The following is a 10,075-nucleotide window of genomic DNA, read 5'->3' on the forward strand; positions in this document are numbered from 1 at the left end:
GAAAGAAATAAGCAGAAGGAATCTTTTCGGCAGGTGGGTGCCGTGTCCCCCGGGCCACCTGATTCCCCGGCAGGTCAGGACCCCTCCCCCTGCACCCTCATTTCCTCTCTGACCTCAGGGTGGAAAGGCCACACCTATGAAGGGAGAAGATATGGGGTGAGCAAAGGTGTGGCTGTTGGTCTTTTCAAGGGCTTCGTTCTGCTTTTTCCCAGGGCCATAGGAGGGGTTTACACAACTGATAAAGCCTTCTGAATCCCAGAGCCTCGGGACCATCTGGTCCCCCCGCTTGCGGCACACGAGGTTGTGCCTCGGGAGTCTGAGCCGGGCCGGGAGATGACTGACCCCTCACTGCCCCAGTCATGGCCCCTCTGACTCCTGCGTGGATGCAGCTCACCACAGGTGAAAAGGAGCGGGCAGCGCCCTCCACACAGCCTTTAGACATTTCAGCCTCCTTCAGGCTTCCATCCTCCTTCTTTTCTGTAGAAAGGTGTCCCACAGGGGGCTTGGGCCCTGAAAAGCTAAGGAAAGAAAAAGTGCCGTGTGGGCTGGGCAGACGGAGGAGGAACACAGAACACAAGCTGTCTGGGGATGCAAAGAGGCTGGCGTCCGGGAGAAAAGGGAGTAGGAACCTGTTTAGCAGCCAGAGGGGCTGAGAGGAGACAGGATGAGAAAATGCAAAAAGAAACAGGGCTTGGGAGCTAAACCTCTCCTTCGGTGACAGAGCTGCTTGGCGCCAAATCAGATTCAGCATAGGGCACAGAGTGTTCAGCACAGTGTCGGGGATGTCAGTGCTGATGGAGGGGAGGGAGCCTCGGTCCCCAGGCCTCTGTCACCTCTCCTGGCTTCCAGCAGTGGGTCCCCCTGCCTCTCTCCTCCAGGCTCGTCCCTTCCTCTCTCTGCAGCCAGGGTCATCTTTCTAGAGGCAGCCCTGACTCTGCATAAAGTCACTGCACAAAGCCCTCTGGTGGCTTCCTATTGGCCCCGGGGTGAAGTTCTGCATCCTCCACACGGCCAGCCCTTCGGGTCCTGGCTCCCAGCCTCTGGGCCCCATCTCTCCCTGCAACCCCTCCCCCAAAGCATGCTCTAGCCAAGCTGTCAGCTTTCCAGCACCTACCCAGTGCCGGACAAATGGCCGCTATCATCCTTTAAATACATACCAAGTCCACAAATGATCACAGACAGTCTGGCCAGTCAAAGAGTTTCCTTTTAGTTTTGCAGTTCTGAGGAGGGCCGACAGCCCAGGCTTGCACACCCACCTCAGTGCCTTTGCTTTGCTAATCTGTCCAGCAGCTCTGCAGTCAGCCTCTGGGCCCCGTGGACTTGGGGGGCTGCCTGGACTTCTACCACCCGCACCCCTGGCTGCCAGCGGAGAACCCCGCCATGCGGCTGGCTGCCCTCCGTGGGGCCCCGGGGGAAGGGAAGGGCTGCCGGCCCAGCAGATGGCTTTCCGGTGGGAGCTCCGGATTAAGCCGTTTGCTGGGACAGGGGCCTCTTCAAGTCCTCTGGCCCTGAAACTCGCCAACAGGAGGGGAGACCAAGGTCGAATCTGAGGTGGGGCTAAGATGCCAGCTCCCGGGCGGGAAGAAGGAGGTGGCTGCACAAAGGGTCCTTCTGCACTGAAGGGCCCCAGCGGGGAGGCCTGCAGCTAGGAAAATATTTTTCGTGGTTTTCACTGCAGACACCTACATTTCTGACTAGCTGAAGGGGAGAAGGCCCCAGCTGGGGGCAGGGGTGGGGTGGGGGGGGCTCCCCACCTGGCCTTGCTACAAGGAACGGCATTGAAAGGAGCTAAAAACATGTTACAGAAAGTTCTGGGAGCACGTTAAGGGCAGATCCGCAAGGAAGCAGGGAGCCCACTGGCAGGCAAGAGGCAAAGATGAGGAGGTAAGTGAGTCCAGGCTGGGAGGGGGACGCAGGAGGCCCAGTGAGCAGGCTCTCCTCACTCCTCTCTCCCGCTGACAGACCATCCACAGGGACAAACGAGGAGTTGCCTCTCCGGGCTGGGCACCATCTGGGTGGCCAGGAGGCGGGCCAGAGAATGCCAGGGGAGCTGCCAAGTCCTGAATTCATTGTGTCCAGGCCTGCCCTTTCCTAACAGGGGTGTGAGAGAGCAGGGAGACAGGAGGCTGGGGAGACTGGAGAACTCCGGGCTCTCTTCAGGGCATGAGACCTAAGTGCAGGGGTTGAGGGTGTGGAGAGGCAGGTCCGGGTTGTTAGTGAGTAAGCTCCGGACACAGGGCCCAGATTTCTCGCTCTGGGGGGCACAGTGCTCTGTGCAGTGTTGAGTCTCCTTCTGCCTACAACTTAAATAAACATGGGAGCAAATTCTTCCCCAGAACCTCCAGTAAGAGCTCAGCCTGGCCAACTCCTTGAGCTTGGCCTTCAGACCCTAAACAGAGACCCAGTCAAGCCTACCCCAGACCTCTGACCTCCAAAACTGGGAGCTAATAAATGGTGTTTGTTAAATCTCTAAGCTTGTGGTGACTTGTTACTCAGCTAACACAGGTGCCTCCACGTGAAGGTTCCAGATCATGCATGCCAACCCAGGTGAGAAGGAAAAGACCTGATTCTGATTCCAGCCCTAACCTTGGGGTTGCAGCCTCATCCTGCACCCCAGCTGGGCCCCTCCTCCACAGAGAAGCATCCACATCCTTGTCCATGAAGCCTCGGTCGAAGGCCCAAGCTCCCCTCATTGGGCTGGGACGTTTGAGCACAAACTATTTCACGACAGACCAGTTGAGGGTGAAGAGCACAGCTTCTCAGACCTAATCAGCCACATTTCTTACATGTTTGCTTCTCTGCTAACTTTTCTTGTATTTGTGCTCGTCTCTGAACCTATTGGATCTTTCAGTCCTTGACAAAAGCAAAATCTCTTCCAGCAAGTTATCTAGGACTCCCTAGTTCAGGACCCAGGCTTTTCTTCCTTAAAACTTAGAATGAATTGCTCTCTCTCTCAGTCCCGTGACCTAAATGATGTGCTTCATCCTGAGGCAGAGATGGTTCCCTGGTCCATCAAAATCCCTGCTTCCCCTTTCACAGTATAGAGTTGTCACTAAGGAGCTGAGACTACATTTCCCAGCTGCCTTTGCAGCTAGGTATGACCATGTGATGAGTGTCCACCAATAGAATGTGAGCAGAAGTGATAGGCACCACTTCCGAGCCAAGGTGGTAAGAAGCAGGTGGGCCTCTCCCCATACGTCCCTTCCTCTTCTGCCAGCTGGATGCAGATGACAATGGGACCCTGGGGAATGGCAGAGTCCCCCCGAGATGGAGAAAGCCTGGATCACCAGATGGAGGAAAGCCACTGGCCAATCAAGAATGCCTGTCTTGGTGCGTTATGAGTAAGAAATAAATTTCTAAGACATTTCAACCATTATACATTTGGGGGTCTATTTGAAACTGCTTTTTAGCCTACCTTTTATGATACACATCCTTCTACTTGGCCCTCAACCTGAATCATGTTGCACAAGGTGCTGACTCAACTCCCGGAATGAAAACCTCCAAATAGCCCTGTATTTCACTTCCCTTGGCTGGCTCCCATCCCTGCCCCGGTTCACACTGTCTGCTTGCTCCAAAGTCCGGCTGACTCAGCTGGTCTGGGCCACCATCCATCCGCTGTCAGTGAGTGCCTGGCTCACAGAAAAATGCACATTTATTCCTCCAAAACATAGGGTTCTTTTTTTCAGCAAAGGTGGCGCAGCAATACATTTGGAGAAGTGAGCTGCTCTTCAGCCCCTGGGCTCCTGGTTACTTTGGGATGAAGCCAGGGGGCCCACATCTTCAGCCCTAACTCTCTAAGCGAGAGCTTCCAGTGATGGGGGAAGAGGTGGAGCAGTAATGGAGAGGGGGAAGGACACCAGAAGGAGATGACAACTCTCTCAGACAGCAATTAAGCTTTTCGTGGTGGCCTCAGGGACAACCTCAAGTTTTTGTACTTTTCCCCCAGGGAGGCCAGGGCGTGGGGGAGGAGCGCAGCTGTAGCTGCAGTTCTTGAAAACTGCTTTGTGAGGTGGCGTTGAGAAGTTTCTGAGAAGCTCCCTGCAGAAAGACGGCCCCACCCTGCCCGCTGCCTGGGGATGCCCACTCCTCCGCCGGCGGCAGTCTCTGTTCTTGGCTGGCATAAAGAGCCGGCGTTCATCCTCTGTCTGACGCAGCAGCGCGGGGAGCCTTGGAATGGACCATAGTGGAGCCCAAAATACAAGAGAGTCCCACCCCAGCCTCCAGATCTGGAGTCTGGTTCCGGATCCCCAGCCCCAGCTGAGAGGACAGGCTGGACTGTGGACAGTCGTGCAGCCTAGAACTGGCCCACCGGGCCTGGGCTCTTTTGTAGCTCATAGATGCTGTAGCCCAGCTCCCGTATGGGGTCAAGATGCCCTGGAGGTCATAAACTTCCACAGCAGCTCTGTGCCTCAGAGGGCTGCAGGATGCCTCTGCCTCAGCAGTTTCCAGTGCAAATTTGCTTCTGATTTGAGTCTGGAAATAACAGTGGCAGACTCCCCAGGGCCCCAGAATCCAGCCACTGGCTCCTTCTGGCTTTTCCAGTCTGTGAGCAAGATGGCCTCGAGGTTAAACGACAACCACCCAAGCTGGGCTGCCCCACAGTTGCCCAGAACCCACTCGGAGAGGGACCGCGAGGGTCATGGGGCCTCCCCATACTTGTAGGTGGTCACGCAAGATCCCTGAATCCTCTGTGTGCAGTCAAGGGGGCGCCCTTACGTCCAATCTCAGGGAGCTCTTAGCACTCAGCCTGCGGTGGTGATGAGCTCAGGAGCCAGGAGTGGGTGCGTGTCATGCGAGATGCATTTAGAGATTTAGAGAATCCTTCCCCAAATGTCCCCAATTCCTTCTCTGTGGCTTACCACCCCTTCTGCCCAAAGTCCTTTCCAACCACTTAAATCCCTCCTTCACTATACTCAGCTTGTTTCATCTCATTCTGTCACTTAACAACTTAGGACTTCACTCATTATCTCCTTCCAAATGTACCCTCTCCGAAATAAATTTCTAAGACATTATAAGCTGGGTCCTTTCCATGTTGAGTTTGCAAGCATGTCTAACCTGATTCTGACCTGCAAGCCCCATCTCTCCTAGGGGGACCAGGGGGCCCGAGTTTGACAGGTGCAATGATCCAGTACACGGGTGCTGGGTGCCCCCAGGGAATGCCAGAGACCGAGGTCTTCCCAGGACTGGTGGCTCGGATGACTCCCGGGGCAGAAATAACCTGCCCTTTCCTTCTTGAGTATGACTCAGCAAGAAGCTGGCAGACAGAAAACAAATCTGGTCCGTGATCTTGAAGAAGGGGTAGCAGGCAAGGCCACGGACTAAAGCTGTGTAGGGAGAGGTGCTGAGGCTAACCACAGAGTGGGATGCAGAAAAGGTGCTCAACCTCCCTTAGAATAAGAGAAATCAAATGAAAACTACACCCAGCTCCCATTTTGCACCGAGCAGATTGGCAACCAGCAATGGTTTGACCACGCACTGAGTTGGCAAGGCTGGGGACAGGCTCTCTCCTGCTTTGCTAGCAGGACTGTAAACCATACAGCCACCACGGAGGGCCACTTGGCCATCTCTACTAAATGCAGAAATTCTCTGACCCAGCAGTCTCACTTCTAGAAAGGAGCGTCTAGCTGTGCCTGCACGTTTGTGAGATAACAGGTGGCAGTTTTTATAAGAATGACAAGAGACTGGAGGTGCCCTCCATAGAGGACTGATTCTGTTGCAGGAAAATGGGGCAGAAGAGAGGGTGGTCATGTCCTAGGTCTCGGTGAGTCCCTGGGACGCACCCTGCCAAGTGAGGAAGTTTATTTAGAGAGATACACATTCTATAGACAGAATGTGGTCATCTCGGAAGGACGAGCGGACTCCGGACGCAGGCGTACCTTTTTGTAACTTAAAACTTTTGAACCGTGTGAGCATGTTACCTATCGAAAAAGAAAATGCAGTTTAAAATACGTGCTCCCCGCCTCTGTAATAGAATGAAATGGATGGCTTCTCAACTACTGGTTCCGGGACAGCATGAGGTTGGGGAAGGGAGAGGTCATTCTGTCTTATATTCCTTACAGAAGAAATGGAGGCTCAGAGAGGTGAAGTGATTTCTCAGAAGTCACATAGCAAGTGGTCAAACCAGGACTTGCTTCCAGGTTTCTGGCTTCCCCTCTCTTGCCTTTCTACATCACCCTGTGGCTGGAGAGTCCCGGGGTCTTGGGTCACTGCTGCCCTAATTTCCACCTTGAACTTGCTCTAAGCCACAGCGCACAGTGGTTCAGCACCAGCTCTGACGTCAGAGGACCGTGTCAAATCCTGGGTCCTCTGTGTCCTACCTGGGTGACTTTGGGGATGTTGCTTGTTGGGCTGAATCTCAGTTCCTTAACCTGCAAAGCAGGAACAATACTACCCACGTCAGAGGGTTATGGTGAGGATTAAACGGACCGAGTGCCAAGAAAACTGGAGCCCAGAAGTTCCAACATGCCCGGCTTAGTCCTCCGAGAGGCCTCGCTGTGGGCTGCCTACTGCTTAGGAATCTTGCACAAATGGAAAAGAGAAGTGTTTCGCATTCACTCCAGTGTTGGCGTTCTTTCTAAGGGTCTTTTCTCTTTCTTTTCTCTTACTCCCGCTCTGTCTTGTCCTTCTTGCTCCTCAGCTGAGTCTCAGCGGCCTGGAGGGAGTAGAGCTGATGGTCTCTGGAGACCCAGGCCAGCCCAGCTGGCAGAGAAAGGATAGGCGCTCCTCTTCTCATCCCCAAGCATCTATCCCTGCACAAGTATTCACAATTTCTTTCCTTTGGAAATTACAATCAACCAGAAACAGGAGATGGAGGGGGAAAGGTGAAGGAATGACACATTTTTCTCTCTTTCCCCACTGAATAGGTTGGACCACTAAACTTTTAGCCAGAGATCATCTTTAAAAAAAACAAAACAAAACAAAAACAAGATAAAAGTTTATTTCTCTGTCATACAGTGGTCTGGAGGTGGGAGGTCATCTCTGCCGGGGTTCCCTTCAGGGAACCAGGTACGCTCCATCTGCCCCACTGCCACTCTCTAAGAACCTTAATCCTCATCTGCAGGGTTGAAGCTGACTTACTGCAGGGCTATCTCTGTGACTTTGTGCACATTCTACAGTTTTACAGCCTAAAGTGACTTTTAGCAAATATTAAATGTGGTGGTGGGGTCCTGGGGGGGTATAGCTCAGTGGTAGAGCACGTGCTTAGCATGCACGTTGTCCTGGGTTCAATCCCCACTATCTCCATTAAAAAATAATAATCAAACAAACAAACCTAATTAACCCTCCCCCTCAAAACGGGGGTCTCCTTCAAGCAAGATCTTGGGCAAATGGAAGGTAGCTTTGTAGGGGAAAAAGGTGGGGTACCCCCTCTAGAAAGACCAATTAGGAAAAGACAGTATCGTAAAGGAGGCAGAGCGGCTATATACTGTATGTGAAGGCAAAGGTGTTCATTCTTCTGGGTGGACAGAACCCATGGCTTGGTGGTCAGAGGAGGGAATTCAGCACAACGCCTGGATTCCAGCAGTTCTGAAGGCTGGGAAGGCCAAGATCAAGGCACCAGCATGGTCATGTCCTCCTCCTGCTTCATAGCAGTTGCTTTCTGGCTGTGTCCTCATGTGGTGGAAGGGGACAGATAACAGCCCTTAAAGAAAGAAACTGTTGACAAGAAGAACCCATTTCCTTCCTCATTCAGTCTCCCCTTTCTTCTTCTAACTTTGTTTTTCAGTTAACATATGGTAAAACCAACAGTTACCTTTTTTTATTTTTATCTTTTTTTTTTTTTGGTGCTTAGATTTGTGTAGCCATCCCTGCAATCAGGACACAGAACAGTTCTACCGCCCTAAAACCCTCCTTCGAGCTTCCCCTTGGGGACCCACACCCTTTCCCCACCCCTGGTTGCCTGGCAACCACTGATGCATTCTCCATCACTGTAGGTTGTCTTCCTGAGAATGTCATAGAAATGGAATACAGTGTACAACCTCAATCCCAACTCTCTTTGTTCTGGGTAGGACTGTGACACCCAGATCAGACCTTGAGTAGGTTCTAAGGGAGGGAGAAATGCTGATTTCATAGAAAACTCAAAAGCAGCCAATCACCTGCTTCCTGGAAGAACAGACTGTATTTTGCCTAAGAAATATGGAGAATGCAAATTTGCTTTCTTCTACTCACTATGGAGTAAAGTGTTTATAAAAAGGTTCACAGACTAATGAATGCTCCCCACTAGGCTGCAAGACCAAGTTGTATTCATTTTCTTTGACAGCTAAATGGTCACAACATTTTTTTTAACAGATAGCGTATCTTTTATTTATTTATTTATTTGTACTGAAGTAGAGTTGATTTACAATGTTCTGTTAGTTTCTGGTGTACAGCAAATTGATTTGGTTATATATATATATATATATATATATATATATTTTCAGATTCTTTTCCATTATAGTTTATTACATGATATTGAATATAGTTCCCTGTGCTCTACAGTAGGACCTTGTTGTTTATCTGTTTCATATAGAGAATTGTGTATCCATTAATCTCAAACTCCCAATTTATCCCTCCTCCCCCCAGGGTCACAACACTTCTGACTTCACCTGCAAGATATTACTTGTCCACTGCAAACATGTTTTTCATCAGGTCAAATAACTTGCCATGTAGTTTCTTCTAAAGTTGGAGTTAAAATTCACGTTGTCTTGTTCTGTGATTGTCAGGTCTGGATATACTGCCGTCTAATTCTCTGGTTTCTAGGACAGACGAGGCTGGGGCTCAACACCAAAGCTAAGCACAGAGTTGGCGTGGGAGTGGGTTTGCTGGTCCCACTGGTCCCGCCAGCACTGGGAGTTGGGAGCACCCTCTCTCTCCAGGGCCTCCTTCCTGGGACTGGAGACCTCGTGGTCCTTCGGTCCTTCGTGGTCCCTCTCCTCCCGGGTCCCCTGCTCTTGCTGCTAGACCTGGGGCCCCATTTTGCCCCCCTGTGAACTGGCAACTATGCTATCTGACCTGCCCATCTCGTGGAATTGTTGCAAGACTCAAATGATCAAGTGCAGAAAATGTCTGGAAAGCTGCAGCCCAAACTGGCTTCTCCAGGGAATGGAATGGGGGAAGTGGGGAAGGGAGGGGCCCAGGGGGACATTGCTCATCTTGGGGAACAACTCTGATCTTGTTTCAAAATTTTTAACAAGTATGAATTCCTTTTGTGATTTAAAACAAAAAAAAAAATTGTCAATGTTCACAACGACCAAATATGTTAACATAAAAACATGTTTTGAGGTCTTCAAGAAGTTTCCAGCCCTGCTAAGTTGCTAGCTACTCTCTGTGCCTGTGTGTGAGTCGCATGGTCCAGCTGTGGGCACTTTTATTCTGAGGATGCCAATGAGATCAGGTGGGATGCGGACCAGGGTTCCAGGGAGACGTAGCGTGGCTCCACTTGGCTGTGAGTATGGCTTTTCTCTCCTCCCTCTGAGCCCCCAGGTAAGGGACATAAGTTTCTCCCCGACTGTCTGGCCAGATCAGCTTACAGGCAGGAGCTGTGGTGCCAGAGGGAGGGATGCTACAGAAGAGAATGGAGTCAGCACAGAGTACGTTTTAAAAAATCAATCGCTGGGGCAGCAGCCCACCAGAGTAAGCGGGCTGGCGCCGGGGCCATCGTCCCAAGAAACCAGCTTGCAGCTGAGGGTTCTGGTCATGCTGATGGCTCAGCAGGCACTGAGGCCAGCCTGGGCCAACTGTATTCAGTGCCCCAGCGCACAGCCAGGGGCTGCCACACCTTCCGAGACAGCGAGGGGGAATGGGGCCATGTGCATTTGTACCTGTTTATTTGCTGTTCGAAGCTCCTTGCATGTGGGTGTGGGTGCTAATTTCCCCGTGTGGCTGGAGCCTGCCCAGGACAAACCCTCCCTTGCTCACAACCCCTCCCAGGTCTGGGAAAGCAGCTGGGGGGGTGCAGTCCATGGAGAAGCCGGGAGACCCAGGAGCAAGAAAAGGGACAACATAAGGAGACCAGTGTTGTTCCTAACATTTCTTTTTAATGTCTCAACTTTGAATAAGATCATCTACACACGCATTTATTTGCTACTGAAAATTGAAA

Source organism: Camelus bactrianus, chromosome 16, assembly GCF_048773025.1.
Source record: "Camelus bactrianus isolate YW-2024 breed Bactrian camel chromosome 16, ASM4877302v1, whole genome shotgun sequence".
NCBI classification, from domain to species: Eukaryota; Metazoa; Chordata; class Mammalia; order Artiodactyla; family Camelidae; genus Camelus; species Camelus bactrianus.